Source organism: Rattus norvegicus, chromosome 1 (assembly GCF_021556685.1).
Source record: "Rattus norvegicus strain SHRSP/BbbUtx chromosome 1, alternate assembly SHRSP_T2T, whole genome shotgun sequence".
Classification (NCBI taxonomy): domain Eukaryota; kingdom Metazoa; phylum Chordata; class Mammalia; order Rodentia; family Muridae; genus Rattus; species Rattus norvegicus.
The window spans coordinates 32,373,276-32,393,778 of NC_141534.1; the positions used below are offsets into that span (position 1 = coordinate 32,373,276).

The 20,503-nt window shown below is 44.7% G+C and overlaps 1 long non-coding RNA gene across 3 annotated transcripts; it reads left to right on the forward strand.

Moving 5' to 3' along the window:
* Positions 1–323: 323 nt before the first annotated feature.
* Positions 324–20,226, forward strand: LOC134484981 (uncharacterized). Of its 3 annotated transcripts, none has more exons than XR_015644924.1 (4): positions 324–722; positions 1,058–1,190; positions 1,893–2,161; positions 19,697–20,226. It is a non-coding gene; the product is annotated as an uncharacterized LOC134484981 (long non-coding RNA). The 3 variants fall into 3 exon arrangements; XR_015644921.1 differs by having other exon boundaries at positions 1,893–2,153; XR_015644920.1 differs by having other exon boundaries at positions 1,909–2,153.
* The last annotated feature ends 277 nt before the right edge of the window (positions 20,227–20,503 follow it).

Consider the following 20,503-nt stretch of genomic DNA (forward strand, 5'->3'; position numbering starts at 1 on the left):
ACAGATGTTCAATTTCCCTCTCACCTGCTGTTTTAAGTTGTCCCCTCCCATAGCACAAGCTCTCTGAGACCTTGTGGGAGCTGCCCAGAGCATGGAGTCTTTATGCTGCCCAATCTCCTTGTTCTCATAAGTTAAGCCTGGCCTGCACACCGCATCATCTATTTTCCTGTACTGTTCAGCAGGATCATGGGCAGGCTCCATTGCTACCATGGTGACTTGCTATGTTGAATTAAGCTTTCACCTCTAATCAGGAGTTGCCTTATGACATAGGTGCTCTACCTGTTCCCGCCTAGGCAGGAGGTGCTCTGTCAGGGATTGGCAGCACTCACTCCAATGAAGCATATCTAGAAACGCAGGACTACTCCCACAGGCAAGCTACATGGACAAACAGATCTCACTAAACCCTTCTCTATCCATTGCTGGTAACATCATAAGAAGGTCCCACGGGGTGAGCTCATTTCAGTTCCAGTGACAAACACTAAGGCTGGACCCTGACTGCAGAAGACTTACTGAAAGAGAATAGAGATGATGGCCAAGTCATCAAGTCATCCCAGTCAGCTGACTAAACAAGGAAACTCTTCAACAACCAGCTCTTGCTCCTACAGTGTTTGCTATTTGTGGTTCTGGAAGTGTTAGCAAGAGTGACCTTGACATTGTCAGCAACCGCATGTGGCCACCAAGGAGTGTGATATTGTATGGATCCTACTTAGTTTGGAACATGGGTAAGGAAGAGGATCTTCAGTTTGCTTAAATCTTCTCTACATGTGACGTCTTGATCTTCACAGTAAAATTAATGAATTTGCTAAAGGCAAGAACAGGTTGTTTTTATGAAATGGACTAATTGTTTGTTCACATAATTCTGCCAGGTGGTTCACAGTCCACCTAGATATGCATGATATATCAATAATGGGGATACACAGAGGGCATGATAACTCATAATAACAAACATTTTATTTTACTTTGTAATATTATTATTTAAGATCAGGATACATTAGTTATCATTACAATGCCATAAGGAATTCCTGGCTGAAACTTATGGATTAAATGTATATTTCAGCTAATGGCTTGAGAGAGTTAAAGTCTATTGTGACAAGAAGTAAAGAGAAGACTGGCTTAGCCTCCAACAGCAAGATTTCCTTGACATGGCTGTTCACATAATAGAAGACCAGGAGACCCGCAGCAACCACATGGCAAGTATAAGCCCCAAAACCTTTTCCTGGCAGCCTGCTTTAACTGCTTTATTAAATGCCACAGGGATGCAGTCGGGATACATGCGGCGTACACACTCAGTGCAAACAAACTGCAATAAAGTCCTACAGTCAGGTGCCATGCCAGGCTCTATGGATTGCTGTGTGAGAGTGTGGGTGAGACTAGAAGAGTGGCACTTAGGAGAGGAGGCTAGGACTCCAGCATCCCCTAGTACACACAATCTTTGCTTGACTGTCTGTGTCCTCCAGAGGACTCTGGGGCTGACCTAACCAGGCTACAGAGTTCTTCATGATTTCAGAGATGGAAGGGGATAGCCCAATGGAGTGACAACCTCTGCCTTTGGCACTCTCAGTTTGCAGCCTGAATGTAGCTCTCTAGTCCCCTTGTAAGGTGGCCCCTCTAGAAGAAAGGCCACCTGGAAGCCACATCAGGCTGTTTTTCTGGTTGGCTGTTACAAGCTCTGCAGTTACACTTTAATATGCCACATGCCATAAACATGTGATAATAATGTAAAGGACCACATGTATTGTAATTAGTGGCAAACCAAAACTTACCACTAAATTGCTCTCCTTTTAACTTGTTGTTTAGAATGATCCTTTCTTTCTTCCCTGTTGGAAAGCCATTTTCTGAGTGAAAGTTGCCTCTTCCCATCAAGTTTATCCATTTCACTCTTCTTAATTCAGAGAGTTCTCTCTACAGAACAGAGAATCCTTGTCTGGGTCTTCAATCACATTTGCAAGCCCTGAAGTTCTAGTGGAATTATCTAACATCTTGCCCTGGCCAGAGCATAAGACCTTCAGGAGTGTGGAGTATCTGCATGGCTGGTTCTCAGCGTTCTCCATATATTCGCTCTCAGCGTGGAGTTTCACTGAATTCAACGAAGACACCTGAAACACCTGCCCTGTGCCATGTGTGGACATGATGCCTCTGCATGATCTGAAGAGGTAAGCAGGTGAGCTTCAGCAACGCTGTGAACAGAGCTTCCTGTGTAGGCTGAAAGGGCCATCCTACGACAAAGCAATGATACCCCACCCCAAAATACAAACAAGCATGTCTCATGACTCCCTGAGCTACCATTCACATTTTTTCTGTAGGGAAAGCGATGACTTGACTGTGCCCCTTCCTGCTTGTAACATCCATACTCTGTCCCACAACCTAGGGCCCTGTGTGCCTTGCACCTTGAAGCTTCTGGAAAGAGGGTGAAGGATGAGTGAGCACTGTGAAGATGGTATGAGTGAAACCAAGCCAGATTCTTACCCATCTGACACAGCTAGACTCTTGCTGGCTCATTGCTAAATAGATGGTGGCATTGTCTTCTCTGCGAGCTTCCTTTCAGCTTTGTAAGAGAAGCCCCAGGAGGCTGAGCATCTTAAAGAGACTGAGGGGAAAACAAAAAACAATGGAAGGTGCCTTGCTTTATAAATGGCCATATTATTCTTAGTGTGAGCCTCTGTCCTGGAGCCCTGGAAGGTGCTGATTTGACACAACTTAATGAGGCAAGATCAATGGCCCTTGGAGTTACCAAGTGCTGGACAGATGTTCCTGGTGGCCTTACCGTGAGTCAGAGTCCAGGTGGGACTTGCTACTGCTTGGGGCTTGACTGAAAAATTTCCTTAACAATAGCTGAGAGTGAAGAAAAACGCTGAAGTAGGAAATGAAAATAGTGGTAAACAAAGGAACCATGGTTTTAAAGAAAGGGAGACAGTCTGCTAAGTGTGGTCTGGGTCAATCTGTTTCTATTTCCAAAGGGAGGATGGTATGTATGATGTCATCTCCATCACCTTATAGGAGTTGACACTCAAATCGCAAGTGATTCCAATTGAGAAGCTAATTTCTAAATAAGCATGCCAAAAAAAACATCCTTCCCATCCACTCACTGAGCAGACTAAACACGGGACACTTCAGATAGCCAAGCCCGGTAACGAAGGCCCTTATAACCAGGGAGGGTCTTTAGCTTCTGATGAAGTTCTATAGTGAGCGCCAACAGACACATTGGCCCTCAAGACTTGTGTCTCAGATCTGCTGTTGTGTGAATCCCAGAATGTCAGGTCTCATTGCCAAGGCCCCAGGAAAGGTGCACTGTGTCATCATAATGATGTTGGAATCATGATGATGTGGCCATTATCGTCAGTTCCTCAGACAGATGCAGGAAGGTAGAGTACTAAGGTCTGTAAATCTGTCCGATGAAGCTGTTTATCCTCATGGTGATGATCCACAAAGAGACCATCTATCATGAGAGGTGTTCCCTGTACCTACCTCCTGGAGTACAATGAAGAAATGTATGTAGCCTTCTCTGTGGTTCAGAGTGCATGTGTGATCTTGACCTCTAGCCAGTGTGTCTGACAGACAGTAACCCTCATCCCAAACATTTTCATTCTATCAACCCAGCGCCCTCAGTTTTGAGAGACATATGGAGTACCCCTTCACCAGGCGCACACAGCTCTATGCATGTATGTCTGCATACAGGCCTCTGCATGTACTCTACATGTCAAGTGTAAACATGGGTCTCTGCACAGAGACATTTGCACACAACCCATGCACAGAACCCAACACATACATCCCTGCCTATACATATTCGCATATAACCATATACATTTAACATACATACTTGGACACAAAGCCCCCAAAACAGCCCTGGACACACTTGGGTAAAACTCGTCTTCATATAAACCTCATCACACATCTCTTGCCACTCACAACATCACAGATTCTGCTCTTTGTGACTTCCCCAGGACTCCTAACCGCCACACACTTAGGCAGGTAGAGATAGTCTCATGGCTCATTCTCTCAGGAAGCAAGGTAACTTGGCATCAGACATATGCTCCTGAAGTTCAACAATGGCCACATCACCATGATTCCAACATCATTATGAGGACACAGTGCACCTTTCCCGGGTCCTTGACAATGAGACCTGACATTCTGGATGCACCCAACAGCAGATCTGAGACACAAGCCTTGAAGGCCCAGCTGAGATGTCTCTGGCTGAAGCGTGAGGGTAGTATCATCTGACAAGTCCAGTAAACACAGTTTCAGTGATACCTCGAGAGGTGAATGGGAGACTTCCCAGAACTCAGGCATTTAGAGTGACCTTTTCATCCCCAAGCCATTCACTCAAATGTCTAGACTCATGGCACCAGTTTCAGCTGGCAAAATCGATTACTAGTAAGTCTCTTTCCGTACAGTCACTGTCAGGGCTGCTCCGATACCACTAGCAAGTGGTTAGGGGCCTCTCCATACAAGCTTCAACAGAGTTCAGGGATTGGGAGGAAAATCAGTTCCAGATGATCTTGGACAGAACTCAAAAGCAGACCCAGGTCTCCTAAAGTGCCCTGCGTGTGCCTTCACCTGATTTTCCCTGTGGCTTCATCTATCAGCTTCTAAAGTCCCTTGGTCCTATACAGAACTCTCTCAAGAGCCTTGCTCCAGTAACAGAGGCTATCTGAATACTAGCAGCTTCTAAGAAAGCAAAAGTATGTCTCTCTTTTAGTCTCTCAGATCCGGAACAAACCTGTCACCCCTGGGGCGTGAGAAATCTTTATTGGTGACTTATATTTCTCACACCTCCTGCCATCTCCTCCTGTATTTTCTCCCCAGAGCAAGACCAAGGTGTGAAAAGCATAGAGGCCCCGTGCCATTCTCTCAAGAGTGAGCCAGCCTGCTAATGTGTCAGACAGGCCTGTCTCTGATGTGGCTGCTGGATTAGGAGAGGGCTCACCTGACTGGTGTCACAACAGTGGTCAGTCTGTGGAGTAGACAACACTACTCTATGCTTGGAATAGGGCAGCCCAGTATTCAGGCTGCTTCTTCCTGGGTTCAGGGTCTGAGGCCCTCATAGCAGGTAATAAGGACTCACTCCTCAGAGCAGGACATTCTTAGCACAGAATCAGTTGTTCTAGATAGTTCCCTTAATGTATAGATCATTGTGAGGCAGGAATGGTCACTAACCAGGGACGAAACATCAAATGCCACCTGTCTCAACATCCTATGTACACAGGCTAACAGATGTAATCTGCCTGATGTTTACCCAGATGTTGGCCAAGGTGTGTGTGTGTGTGTGTGTGTGTGTGTGTATTCTGTAGGGTGTGGCTCTGAAGGAAAATTTAAACTGAATTCTGGGAACAGTTCTCCAGGGATTATCTCCTTGGAGACCCCAGCCAGTTTCTTTGAAAACAGCAATGTACAAAGCCCAGGGGCACCTTGAATAAAAGCCAAGCCTCTCTATCTGTGAGTTCCAAGCCTCTCTATCTGTGAGTTCCATCTTCACATAAAGTTTCCAAGATAGTTCTCAAAGCTTCTCATTAAGTACAGCATTAACAGGGACTTACATCAAGAGATACTGTATGTAAAGAGCTAATTTTCACTGAACCCATATTCCCAGTGACAAAGGTTACCTGGCAGTGGGTCCCAGAATGTCACTTAACTGTGTATAACTGTGCTGTTTCCATGTCCTTGGCTACCATGGAAAGTCATCAGAAGCCTTGAAGCTCAAAGCGACCAGATATAGTCTTTCATGGTCACAGAAGTCCAGACTCATGGTTTCTGCAGGACTATACCTCCATAGGCACCTTCTTTATCTCTGTTTAACTCTGGTGGCTCCAAGTGCTCCTGGGCTTACGTTGATCATACTTCAGTCTCTGCTACTGCAATTCCCCAGCATCTATTCTGTGTGTCTGTCTGTTATATGTCTTCTTACCTGTCAGTTTGGAGGCTATGTAGGCTATCTCCCCTCCTTTTCACAATATACCTATTTCTGACTGCTGGACAAGTTGAGTCCCCCTCTAGCTCTATTTGTGACATGAGGGTAAGAAGCCATTGATGTTGGATGCCCTCAGATCAAGTTCTTTGATAATTAGTGTCCTCTGGAAGAGGCTTTCTCAAAATTGAGTCCAAAGGATTCTGTCACCATCTCTCTGAGGTCACAATTCAGCCACCAGGTCTGTACACATAAGGACCAACATAGTGTACATGCCATGATATGTCCAAAACATCTTCAGTATTGTCCCTTTCTTTGTCCCCTCTATAGGATAGCACCTTCTTTGGAATGCACAGTTGGGGAAGTGAGGCAAGCACAAGTGTATTGGGACTGCTAGGGAAAAACAGCCTCCTCTGTAGTTTTCGCTGTTTTCAAATACTTATCAATTATACAACAAGGTTGTCTATGCTTGACACATGAATGCCTGACTGTTAAAGACGGAGGGTGTCTGGAACTCCCAGAGTAAAAGAGGGTCTGAGCTGGAAGAGGGGCTGAAGACCCCTGTGTGTGGAGAGTAAACATGGATGGCTGTTCTCGGGCAGCCACTGCTAAACTGGACATCAGATTCTCCAGCCTCATGAAGGGAGTTTTACACCTGGGATGCTACATGCCAGGTATGCCCCTGGTTATTCATGACTATCAAGAACCACTGGGGACAGATGTGGGGTATACCCCACATTACCTTTCAACAGCAACTCAGATTCTTCTGGGAAACCAGAAGTGGAAGAGTGTGACAGACAGAAGAGCCCAGAATCCCCTGGGAGCATGAAAAACAAGCTGGGAGAAGTATGAGTAATTAGGACTTGGAGTTGGCAGAAAGATGCTGCCAAGCAATTCATTAATATCCTGAGTCTGAACAGTGTCTTTTCTCAGTACCTGGAAAGACCCATGGGGCTGGAGGAGGGATAAGAAAAGACATCAGGCTGAGGGACTGAAGGTGGTCTTGCTGTTGACTTTTATTCTTGCAACTGAACACAAGCTCTGGAGCACTGTCAAGGTGAGAATGAGGGTGTGAAGTCTAGTTCTGCCTACCTCATAGCTTCAGCATACGGAGATGTCTGTCGATCACAAGGAGTCACAGGGAAGTCTGTGGCAAAACTGGATGGCCATAATTAAAATACTTGTAGTTAAGCCTTGAGATCTCAGAATGAGCCCTTCATCTGCCCTAAACTGAAAGGCTAGGGAACCTGGAACTCTACCTTACTGATGTGAATGATGTTTGATTGCAGACCTTTCCAGACACTGAGGTTCAGAGACACTTGGAGGTCAGTGGGAGTGCCTTTTCACCTCTCATGTTATATATAAATGTTTCACTATTGATATTTAAACCTCCCAGAATTTGAAAGTATCTTAGAATACAAGAGGGTCTTTTGTTGTTGTTGTTGTCGTTGTTGTGTTGTTGTTGTTGTATTTGTTTTATTCACATTTCAAATGTTGTCCCCCTTCCCAATCTCCTCTCTGCAAAGCCCCCATCCCATCCTCTCTCCCCTTTCCCTCTATGATGGTGCTCCCCTCCCCACCCACCCACTCCCACCTCACTGCTTTAGCATCTTCCTTCATTGGGGCATCATTCCTTCACAGGACCAAGGCCCCTGCCCTGTCCCATTGATGCTAGATAAGGCAATCTTCTGCTACATCTGTAGCTGGAGCCATGGACCCATCCATGCATACTCTTGGGTTGGAGCTCTGGGGAGTCTAGTTAGTTTATATCGCTCTTTCTATGGGGTTGCAATCCCCTTCAGTTCCTTCAGTCCTTCTCCTAACACTTCCATTGGGGTCCCATCTTTATAAAAGGCATGAGTAAGTTGAATAATGTTCTTGATGAACAGCCACCCCTCCAAGGAGCTATGCTGGCATGTGTGAAGATGTATTGGCTCTGCCCATCTGGGTCTCAGCTGCTTCTCTGCAGGACTTCTGTGACTCTGGCAGGCTTGGGTGTCCAACACCACTGAGCAGGACACCTGTAGGTCAGTCTCTAAAGACAACAAGATTTACCTGACACGTTCTGGGACCGAGCTACTGTAGGAGTGGGGCTGCTACATCTGCAAGAACCCAGCTGACAAGTGAACTGGAGGGCTCACTCACTGTCTAGTGGTGTTAGTGTATGCTTGCTATTTTGAGATAAACTATCTCTCAGTAGACTAGCTGGCCTAGATTTGATGTGTAGCCTTAGCTATAACATTCTCTAGCCTCAGCCTGTAGTGTTCTAGTATCACAGATATGCATCATTCTACCCTTCTGGCTTCCAGATGATTTTGTGAGTGAGTAGTGAGTGTGAGCCACAATGGAGGTGCGAGCTTCCCACCTGAGTCTACTAAGGAGTGGCTTCAGTCCTCATGACTGTTTGCCTTTCTGCTTTCCTTAAAGTAAATGCTACAGGTAGACATTCTTCTTAGGTGATGGTTAATTTGGAAGAAATTGAAATTTGTATTCAGTCACAATCCGGCTAGAGCTATTAGGATCCAGAAATTGCACCCTCAAGTGCACACAGAACACTCCTGATGTGCACTTCATGGGCCATGTCAGGCTTCCTTCAGGGTTGAGTCTCAGCCAGAGCTGTCTGATCAGCCACATTGCTGCTGGCTGGATTTTGGGTTTGAGTAAAATGAGTTTCCAAGAAAGACAAACTTTCACTAGTGCATGAAAGCTACTTCTCTGCTTGGCACCTCCATAAGTCTTGCTTCAGAGGGAGGCAGCTCTATAAGGGTTGAATTTCTCCTGATGTCTACACTGTCTCTGACAAGGACTCTGGGCTTAGACCCATCCCTAATTCCACCATGGAGCCACAATGGAGGTGCGAGCTTCCCACATGAATCTATGTTCCCTGTCCACAAAAGTGTACATTTGGGTAGCACAACACACTAGAACTTTTCCAATTGCCATGAGAAACATCTAACAGGAGCAACTAAGGAAAGGAAGGGTTTGATATAGCTTAGTCTATGGGCAGTCCATCATGGAGGAAAGTAATAATAGTGGAGGCAGGAGACAACTGGTGACATTACATCTAAAATCAGGAAACAGAGAGATGAATGCTGATAGATGAAGCTTGCTTGCTTGTCTCCTCTTCCCCCTCTTCCTCTTCTTCCTCCTCTTTCTCCTCCTTCTCTTCCCCCTACTTTCCCTCTTCCTCCTCCTCTTCCTCCTTTCTCCTCCTCTTCCTCCTACTTTCCCTCTTCCTACTCCTCTTTCTCCTTTCTCCTCCTCCTTCCTCTTCCTCCTTCTCCTCTTCCCCCTACTTTTCATCTTCCTCCTCCTCTTCCTCCTCCCCTTCCTCGTTTTTCCTCCTCCTCTTCCTCCTCTTCCTCCTCTTTCTCCTCCTTTCTCCTTCTGCTGCTCTTCCTCCTCCTTTCCCTCCTCCTTTTCTTCTTCCTCTTCCTTCTATTTCTCCTCTTCCTCCTCCTCTTCCTCATTCTCCACCTCTTATTTCTCCTTCTACTCCTACTTCTGGAACTCCAGGCCAGAGAATGGTGCCAACACATTTAGAATAAATCTAGAAACTCCTTCCTAGACATATCCAGAGGTTTATCTCCTAGGTAACTCTAGATGCTATGGAGTTGTTAACATTCACCATCACAGATGGGTTCAGAAATGATCTGCATATATTTCAAGGAGTGTCCAAGTATTCATATAAGATAAAGGACCATAAGTTTTCTGTACATAAGATAAGGCCTGTGGTGGTTTGAATAGATATGGCCCCCATAGACTCATGTGTTTAAATATGTGGCTCAGAGTGAGTAGGTGCTATTAAGAGGTGTGGTGCTGTTGAGTAGGTATGGTCTTGTTGGAGGAAGTGTGCCATTGTGAGGTCTCCTATGTGCAAGATACACCCAGTGTAACTAACACAAAGTCTCCTGCTGTCTGCGGGTCAAGATACTGAACTCTCAGCTCCTTCTCAGCACCATGTCTATCTGTGTGCTGTTATTGCTTCCTGCCATGATGTGATAATGATGGATGAACCCTCTGAAATTGTAAGGCAGCCCCAATTCAGTGTTTTCCTTTATAAGAGTTGCCATGTTCATGGTGTCTCTTCACAGCAGTAAAACCCTAACTAAGACAAGGCCTCAGAAGCTCTAAGTTATGTCTTAATTTTGAATGCAACGTAGCAATCTCCATCTAAAGATGAGAGAGCATAGTGATGTCTTTGAATATTGAGTACTTCCCAAAAGCATACTTGGCTCTCTAAAGGTGGTGAGGCACAATGGAATGTCTTTAGGCCTTTAATGATATGTTAACCAGTTAGTTCTTATGGTTATACTTACATGACAGGGCCACCAGGTAACAGAGAAGTGGCTTTAAATAGTCTATGTATGTTCATGACAGTGCTTGTAAGTAAGATTAATGTTTGAAGCAGCAGAACAGTAAAGCAAGGGGTTTTTCCTATGGTTCTCACCTCACCTAGTTGTTGAGGGACTGAGTCTCATGAAAGGCTAGAGCTATGTTATGAATTCTCCAGTTGTGACTATCTTTGAATTGGGATATTGTCTTTTATTGCCTACTTAAACTGGGACTAGAACTTAGGTCATCAGCTTTTTTGGATTTCCAGTTTTCTAACTGCATGACTAGGGACCTCCCTTCCAACATTCAAGGGTAGGTAAATTGGTTGGTCTTACTAAGATTCTTCATATGGGTTTATCATATACAGAGTTTGGCTCCCCAGTGCACTTGTGTGTGGAGGTAACCTTTCCCTGACAGGAGAGGAAATGGGTGAGCTCCCATATCTCTGTGTGTATGTCTCTCTGCTTTTGTCTCTCTGTCTGTCTATGACTCTCTCTCTTCTCTATCTCCCCCTCTCATTCAATTTCTCCTGGTCTTGGAACTCCTGCCCTTGTTGAAAAAGCAGGGCAATGGACCTGAAAGTATATATATATATATATATATATATATATATATATATATATATATATATATATATATGCCTTGCTCCTCAAGGAGGAGACTATGTATATCAGCCAGATTTTTGTCACTATAAAGTTACCTATAAAGACATATACCTAAAAAGTTATCTGTAAAGACACATACCTACAAAGAAACTATAAAGTCATAAGTAAAGTTGGAAAGAAGCAAGGTTTATTTTGGCACATGGACTTGGAGGTCTGTGTCTGATATTGAGGCCCTGGTGTTTATCATGCCATAGTGGGAATACATGGCTTGAGTAATGCTCATCTCATAGTCTAGAAAAGAAAATGGAAAAGAAGAGAGCAGTGTCTTGTAACCTGCTTCAGTTCATGCCTCTAATGACTCAAATGACCCCCACTGTGGCCTGTCAAAGGTTCTATCACCCTCTCCTAAGTTCTGTCACATTTAGGATATTCTTCCCACCCTACTTCTACGTAGAAATTCCTTCTCTTTGGAGAACATTCCAGATGCAAGCAACAGTTTCAGAAATTCATATCTTTAAGATGGATATGACATTTTTATAGGAAAATTCAACTGTAAGGAACAACTTAAAAGGTATTCTGGCTGCTAAATGTGCATCTGTACACTACAGCAAAGATAGAGTCACGGCCATTGTGCTTCTATCACTGAGGCTAGGGAACCATCCCAAACATTGACACTTGACATGCACATTCAGAAGAGGTCCTGACCTCTTGGAAGTTATCTTTTCCAGTGTCTTCCAAATTACCAACTTTTAACATTAATCAAACCACCCCCTTATAAAGAAGAGACGATGATTTTTCATATGACTTTATGTCCTTTCAACAGAAAGATTCTAGACTTCCAAAAATCTCCATTCCTGTTTGATAGTACTCAGGCCTTCCAATCTACACAGGGTTATTAATATGTGGTTTCAGATAATTGTATAAAACAGGAGCTTGCCGGCTTTTAATTTCTGAAAAAGAAACTGGGCGAGGCTGCCTTTCTGCAGAGATCCTGTCTGCCTAGAGCTTTGCATCATGCAGACTTCAAAGAAGCCCCATATGAAGGAGTTCTTGGGTGGCTCAGGCACCTCAATGTCTTTAGCACCAGAGCGGCTGTATTAGCATTGTGCTGGCTGTGAATTCCTAATTGTATAAATTGCAATGCAGAGTGGACAAGTGCTAGGGAAAATTGGGATTTTTGCATTCTTCGAAGAACCCAAATATGTAAACAGCCCATCATGTAGAAGGAAGTGTGTGTGCCTCTTATTGAAAAGGGAAAAATAATTTAGAGAGATGAGAGGATCGCACGAGGGAAAGCTGATATTCTTCTGCTATAACGGATAGCCCCCAAGTTGTAGAGGCCATTATTTCATGCATTTTCAGAGCAAATGAACTTGACAGATGGCCGTGTCACCCAAACCCCCACCTACCAACTTGATTATGCAGAAAACAATACAATAGAAAAGAAATCATTACTGAAGGAACCTGGTTAGTCCACAGAGGGCCGGGGAATGCAGAAGAACAGAATTACAGTGGTGGAATTGAACAGCAAGAATGCATTTAACATAAAGTGGGTTACTGCAAGGCAATCAGTCATGGCTGAAGCTATTGTCTGGGCTTGCTTGCATGGTATATGAAGTAATCCGTCATCTCCCACAGAATTTATGCTTAGTTTATAGGAGAGAACTACAAAGGTTGCACCAGGACATGTCTGGGTAGTCGTAAGTGCCTCAAGTGTGGGCCCCAGAAGTGAAACAGTGAGCCCTTTAGGATGTTCTAGTGTCTCCTGTGTCACAAGATGTTTCTAGCTGACATGTGCATGACAGTGCTGCTTGGGAGAGTGCAGGAATCAGCTCCAGCCTGTGTGCAGCCAACAAGCACATCGAAGTACCAATGGAGGAAATGGGGTCAGGGTCAGGGCTTTCCAGAGGTTAAAAAACAAGACTGCTGTAAATTTAGGGTAATCACATTGTCTGTGCCAGTATATGTTCTTAGAATGGTTGACTATAAATACACAAGGATTGTCCCTGAGTAACAATCACAGGTAAATTGCTCAATTGTGTTATGCTGCACAAAGGGCAATATTACCTAGTGTATAAGATAGTCCAGAAAGCCTATTGACGGAGCTGTTGGCAGTTGGTGACTCCCAAGGGAGGAAGATTCTTTTTCCTTTGGAGGCATAGCCACTGCTAGGACTATGTCCCACTAAAGAACCAACACTGACTTTTTAAGAACTTTTTATTTCTCCTGCTGCCTTCCTGAAAACTGGTGGAATTTAACCACATTTATTCCCTTCAGAATGGTTTCTCTCCCATTTCAAATACCCTCACTGATGCTCCTTAGAGGAAGCCAGCAACATTGATGCAGTTTGTGCATAGCTCCGGAAAACAAAAGGCCACCTATGCACTTTGCATTTCCGCTGTTCCAGAACCCTCTCCTAGTGGAGATGGAGTCAAGTCAGTCAGTCTGAGGTCTCCTAGGAGATGATATACTTCCATAGCAAGAGACTGGGTTAGTCTCTCATATGTTGATATTTAATACAGTTAACAGTTTGGTATGTTCAGCTAAGTATCAATTATTATTATTATTGGGCTTTTTAATCAGTCTCACATAGCTCAGGCTGACTTAGAATCTGCTGTGTGGCTGAGGATGGCCTTGAACTCCTGATCTTCCTGTCTCATCTTTTCAGGTGGAATTCCAGTGAAATTACAGATGTTCACTGCTATGGGTAACTCTTAGGAATTATTTACAATCTGGAGAACATTAAAAGAATTTTTTTTCTTTTCTTTTTTTCGTAGCTGGGGATCGAACCCAGGCCTTGCGCTTGCTAGGCAAGCGCTCTACCGCTGAGCTAAATCCCCAACCCCTAAAAGAATTTTTGAAAGCATTATGAACCTTCCATTTGTGTCTCTTCTTTCAGAGGCAATCAGTGGTACTGGTTTCCTCCCACACTTATCTAAGGAGAGATCTCTTGATCCTATGATGACAGCCATTAATATCCATGTCACAGTAAAGAGAACAAAATTTGTTCTAGATTTTTTTCTGTCACCGAAATAGCCCTGTTTTGAAATGCTAGTCATCCAGGCATCTGTAAGAGGTATCTCCAGATCCAGAGCTCAATACAGAGTAGAGTCAGTGTTCTCCTCAGCAGCCCACAGGAAACTGCATTTGCTATTCATTCTGAACTGTGTGTATGTGCATGCGCATTTGCAAAGTGGAAACGCTGCCTGCTGTGCCAACAAAATAGTAGGACCTGGAGACACGGGATCCTAAGGCTGTCTGATACTAGAGAGATCTCCCTAAACTCTGGCAACTGATGGTTTCACAGACATTCCATATACATGGCTCTGAGACCATGTAGGAACAGCATCTTCATGCAGAGAAACACTGGAACTTCGGACCAGGTGGAAAGGGACCCAAACCCTACATGGAGAGTCATCTGGGTGGACTTCCACTATTGAGAACAACCTTAGATCTTCAACGGGGCTGAAACTCCAGTCCTCCTGTTTTAGCCTTCAGGATGGTAGACTATCCTGATATACCACTCCTGGTTAACAGGGAGCTTATCCATGGTTCCCAGAGTAAACATTCTTTACTTCCATACAGGCCAGATGCTGAGTTCATCAGCCTGATTTCTGGGGGACTATGGGAAACACAGCTTCACTGCCTACTTACTGCATGCCCCACGTTTACCACAGACCTCACCCCGAAGTCCATGGCTCCTGTCCATAGTCTCCAACTTCCTCTAGCCAAACCTCTCAACCTGCTTGCTTTAAGTCTACTAATCCCAGAATTTGCATCTTAAATGCCTCCAAGTACCATTCATAGAAACATTGGTCCCTAGAATGTGGAGTCAGGATATGGAGGAATGTTTAGGGAGTCAGGCTCAGTGGAGGGAAGAAAATCACTGAGGAACTTACTTGACTGGGAAGTTTATATTCTCAATTATATATCAAATTATATATTCCTAATGCCATAATCTGCCACAAGGTCAAAACAAATAGAACCAATGGATGAGGGGATTTACACTCCAAGATGATGGGCCACAATAAACCCCTTCCCCTTTTAAGTTGATTAGCTGAAGGCTGGCCCATTGCCTGCCTGTGACTCTTGTCTCTGGTTAGTGCTTTCCTATCTTTCCTATACACAGCTCCTGAATTTTCCTCTTCCTTGAGTCACAGGACTTGAGGTCCAAGGACTGTTTGTTTCACTTTTTTCTAGCTCTAATATGGACCCATCTTGGTTAGACATGAGCAGAAGGCTGACACACTCTAACTACACATTAAACCCCACAGCATCTCCTACAACATGGTGAATGAATCCCAAGCCTGCCGTTCAACTCTGAGAACCCTTGGCCATGGAGGGCCCTGAGTCACAAATAATAGTCAGTGGTCAACTTCAAGGGGGCTATATGGCCCAAGCATTTCTCCAAATGTCTGTATGTTGACACCTTTCCTTGAGAACGTGCCAAATTCACCTGAAATTCAAAACATAAATAAGTCTGTGTTGAAGAATGAAGACTGCTTTTCCAGGTCCAGAGCACAGTGCCAGTAGTTAGCGATGCCACAATGACTGTGGAAGAGAGACAAGGGTGTTTTCCTGATGGTTGTCTGTCTGTGATGGAATAGAAGCAGGGACTCATCTTGCTGGTGGTCTGTCTGTTATAGACAATGGTAGAGTAACCATTATCAGGATCTCAGAAGTTACCAGAAAGATGGTCTGCCAAGCATGTCTTGCTCAAAGAGCGCTTCTTTATATCCCTTCCAACAGTCTACACTCAGTCTACACTTCTAGATTGGACTGTGAGTGGCCTCAGGGACACATTCTGTCTCTTGCAAAGGATGTCAAGCAATTGCTAATTGAAGGAGAAAGAATACCAAGAGGACAGAGCTCAGAGACTGGAGCAGGTGGTTTTTGCTCATCATGAGTCATTGTGTGGGGTCTATACACCAGTGAACTCCTGTCTGGTGAGTTGGGGACAGTAGGTGCAGGTCATTGGAATGCATACCTTCCTTTAACAGATAAAGGGGAAGCTTATTCACTGAGTCAGAAGCAGAGTTTCTCTTATGGGTTCCAAACCTGACTTCTCTGGTGGTAATGGCTAGTCTTATTCCAGGTACTGCACCTTCAGTCAGATTAAACAGACAGTGTGGCCACAGTGTTAACTGCACTGTGGATTAATGATATTTTATTTCAATTGTCAGCCTGATGCCATTCATGAGGCTCAGCTTGGATATATTTCCAGACAGATTTAACTGAAGAGAGAAGACTTATCCTAAATATGGGCTGTCAGCATGCCATGGCTGGAGTCCCAGACTGAAAAGCAGAAGAAAGCCAGTTGAAAGAGAGAGCAGTCATTCCCCTTCCTTTGATTCCTGGCCAGCTGTGATGTGAGGAGTTGAAGGAACATGACCTCACCACCATGAACTCTGCCATCCTCATTCACCAAGATGAACTGTACCTCTTCAGACTGTGAGCCAACTCAACTTTCCTCCTGTGCTTCTTATCATAGTGTTTTCACCACAGCAATGAGAAACATAACTAATACAGGAGTCAATGTTTACAGTCATTAGTCTGAGTTGTATATATTTAGAGGAAACCTGGTGGGCGGGTTTCATATGGTTTTCATAACAAACCATTAAACACCAGGCAGCACAAATGATATTGACACGTTTATTCTCCTTTAGCCCAGGAGGCTGTCAGTCAGGAATGCTTTATTTCCTCCACAGGCTCCAGACGACACTGGTCCTGGCTCATCCTACCTCTAGGCTCTTGTGCTGTCTGGTCCATAATACATCACTACATGTTTCTCTCATCCAAAGCCATTTAGGCATCTTCTCTAAACTTTTCTCTGGACCTCTAAGATGTGTTCCACAAGACACGCATGTTGAGGTCTAAACCTCACTGTCACCGTGTCAAGAAAGAATAAATAAGATTAAAAGATGCCATAGGTGTGTGTTAATCCTCAACTTAGAACTATAAAGTCCCTTTGACTAAGACAGCTATCTCAGAAGACTGTAGGAGCTACGGAGAACAGTTCTCAGTCACATATCTCTGATGGGAAGTGCTTAAGCACTGGGAGAAAGTAGAGATTGTCTCCTGTCAGGGTTCAGGTGTGGGTTCATCCAGCCTAAGGGGTTCTCCCCAGCTCCATCCACATCTGTATATTCCCTATCCCTCTTCTCTCTCTCTCCCCTCACTCTCTCTTTCTGTGTATGTGTCTCTCCAACCCCCTCTGTTCTCCCCTCTCTTGTGTTTTTCTGTCTCTATGCAGCATGTCTTTTGATCTGAGGTTAGTAACTTTCGGGTGAGCTTTTAGCTGTAGGCTCTCATCAAAGTCTTGTGTTTTTTGGTAATCTAGAAATCTCTCTACATGTCTGTGAAGCCAGAGCACCTCGTGCTTCAACTTGCAGGAACTGAGGCTGTTCTCATCAGAATGCCAGAGCAGCTCTGAGCGCTGCAGAAGGCAGGAGTCTAAATTCCTTACTTCACATTTTCATTTCTCTTCCACTCAGCCCAGAATCCATGATGAAGCCCCAGGTGTCCTGCTGAAACCACACAAGCAAACAGACCTCTGAAGGTGTTTCTGGAAGGACATCTTGGGGTTGAAGTTAAGGTTCCTCCTATCTCCTCTGAAGCCCACATTCTGCTGAGCATCCCCAAGGTTTCCCAGAATGGCTTGACATCACTCCTTTATTAGGTTATGTGACCACCCAATGACTTTGGAAACTTGAAGTGAATGCCCAACATGTCCTCTAGTTGGGCAGGCTGCAGGGTACACACTTGGACCTTCAGTGCAGTATTTATACTTAAATGCAAATTAATTCAATTCATCCTGAATTTCCTGATGATAGCCACATAAGAGCACTCTATCAGAGTAATAGTCACACTCTGTGTGCCACTTTTCTGGAGTAAACAAGTGTTCAAACCCTGCCTGGGCTTTTTGAACAATAGAATCCACTCATTGGGGAGAGGTAGACACAAAGTTCCTTTTTACTTAAGCACGTGTCAAAACTTATCTATCTGTGTGACTGTCTGTCTTCTATCATCTATCTATATATCTTCTATCATCTATTTATCATCTACCTATCTAATCATCATCTACCTACCTTTGTGTGTGTGTGTGTGTGTGTGTGTGTGTGTGTGTGTGTGTGTGTGTGTATGTGTGTGTGTGTATGAATGAGATGTACATGAGCTATGGTACAGGTGTGGAAATCAGGGGCTAACCTTGGCTGTTGGTTCCCACCTGCCATGTGTTGGAAGAAGGATATCCTTTTTGGGTTCGCTGTTGTGTGTGCCAGGTTAGCTGTCCTGTCATGAAAGCTTCAGTGGATTCTGATATCTCAGCTTCCCATCATGCCCTAGGAACACTGGCATTATGGGCTAATATTTACAGGTCTGTTTTCACATTTGTTATTGGGATTTGACCTGTAGTCTTTACATTTGTGTGGCAAGCACCTTACTGAGCGATCTCCTAGGCCCCAAGTTTGTACTAGAGAAGTCAGTGCTCAGTGAACAGGGCACAGATGTTACTGAGTAGATGCACTAATTCTTTCCAATGAGGAATGGAAATATAAAAGAGAGCTTGAGGCTCCACACAATTATCAAAAAGCCAGAGCTCTTAATTTAGTAGAAGAATGCATACATGCACAGCTAAGTCATTTCCATAAGCTTGGAGACTAAGCCATCCTAGGACCCTGGTCCACAGGCTCAGCCTAGGTAGCCTGTTTATTTGAGAGCTGAGGCTTACACACAAATTCATATCAAGGTTTCATGGAAGAATAGATATCAAAGGTTAGATGTCTCAGATAGGAGGGACTAGGCCTGCCTAGTCTCCAGGCAGATTTAGAATCTTGGACCAGCACCCTTACCAGTAGGTTCCTAGATGAAGCAGGTAGGCTCCCCAGAAGAAGTGGATGGAACCCCAGCAGAAGGAGACGTATGAAGCTCGACACTCAGCAACCAGCTGCTGTAAGGAGTCTGCTTTGTCCCTGAGGTTCTGTAGTAGGGATCATAAGAAAGTGTCATGGTATTAGCAGAGCTTGACTTTCTCATGGTAACCTCTAGATGCCTGTGTCCCCTTCAGCCTGCCAGAAGGCACTAGGAGCCCAGTCCTTAAAATGTGGCCTCACAGTCCCCAATCCTCTTTTCTGCTCTGGCCTGTACTCACGTCTTCATCTCCAGGCCAACCATTCAGTCATACAACAGTTCATGACCATGATTAATGGCATCAGAATTGTACATGTTCAGAATATGTTCAGACATGTCACCTCTTCTTGTTGGGCCTATAAACTACAGGGTGGCAATCTGCACAATGGTGTATAATTGTAGAGAGAAACAAGCAGGCAGAGACAGTCCCTGGGAAGAGGTTAGCAGCTAGTGCTGAAGGTCAGAGGTGTTTGAATAGCAAGGGCAGAGAGGGAGCACAGAAATGCGTCACCCAGACAAGGGTGACAGGTGGCATTTGGGACTGAGTGTTGAATAGTTGATAGTAGCCTGCCATCTGTACCCACAGGCCAGGAAGACTAGGGGTGACAAGAGTAACAAAGAGAAATAATCACATGTACCTTGTGTGTGGAGGGGATCTCAGGAGCCCACTTCAGCTGGCAACAGAGAGAATGTAGCTTGGGTGGAAAGAGGTTCAGGAGAGGGTGGTGTTAATAGCACCTGTCCCTTGGTGCATAAAGGAGAGGAGTCATAGTCTGTAGAGGAGCAGAATACCATGAAGGTTTCAGGAAGGGGTGACCTGTGCTTGTTCAGAAGCAACCTCCTCCATGTGGTGATCCTACCAGCCCCTCACCAGAGCAAAGTTGTAAGGATCCTCAGTGTAGAAATGTCTACTTAGACTCACTTTCAAATTCATTGTTCATTTCAGAATGTTGTGTGAAGGAAAGCACTCATCAGTGTCCTATCACCACCACATAGGCATTCCCACCAGGACACTCTGAACGTACAGCTTCCCTACAACCACGTACATAAACACTGGTGGAGAAGCATTGAAGCCATCACCCACAGGACAGCAGCACCATGGACTCCCTCAACAAAAATGTTTTCTTTTCCCAAGGATGAATACTGAGAGAGAAAATAACTACCGGTAAGAGTGTCACAGGACAGCCAGAGCCCCTGCTGATCCTCAACGCACATGAGGCAGGCTGCAGGACAGCCAAACAACTATCAGACGTGTGCTCTGTTGTGGCAATAGCACAGGGTTAACTGCATCAGAAGCAGGGCTAGCTGACCCCTGCCCTGCCATCACCTGTGACAGTCATCCCTACCCTAGAGCATTCCATTACTCTATTCTTCCCCCTTTGCAAGGCAGCTGAGGTACAGGGCTACAGAGAGTCCAGAAGAGATTCATCTCTGCCCAGGGCATGCGTTTGCCCGACAGTAGGTCAATAAAGCCATCTTCATATATCCAGAAAGTGTGTCCTTGTGGAGGAGCCGGGGACAGCTCGATCAGAATAACTTTTTAAAAATAGTGACATAAGTATCTATCATTTCACTATATATGAATTTTTTAATATTTCCAATATAGACGGTGCTGAATGTGGAATTTCAGAAGATAAGGCTCCACTTAGCCTGGGGGCCTTTTGATTCGACTAAAGTGTTTTTTATCAGGTTTCATCAGCCTTATTGGAAGATGGGGACAGGGCCTTATTGGAAGACGAGTGGAAATTTGTCA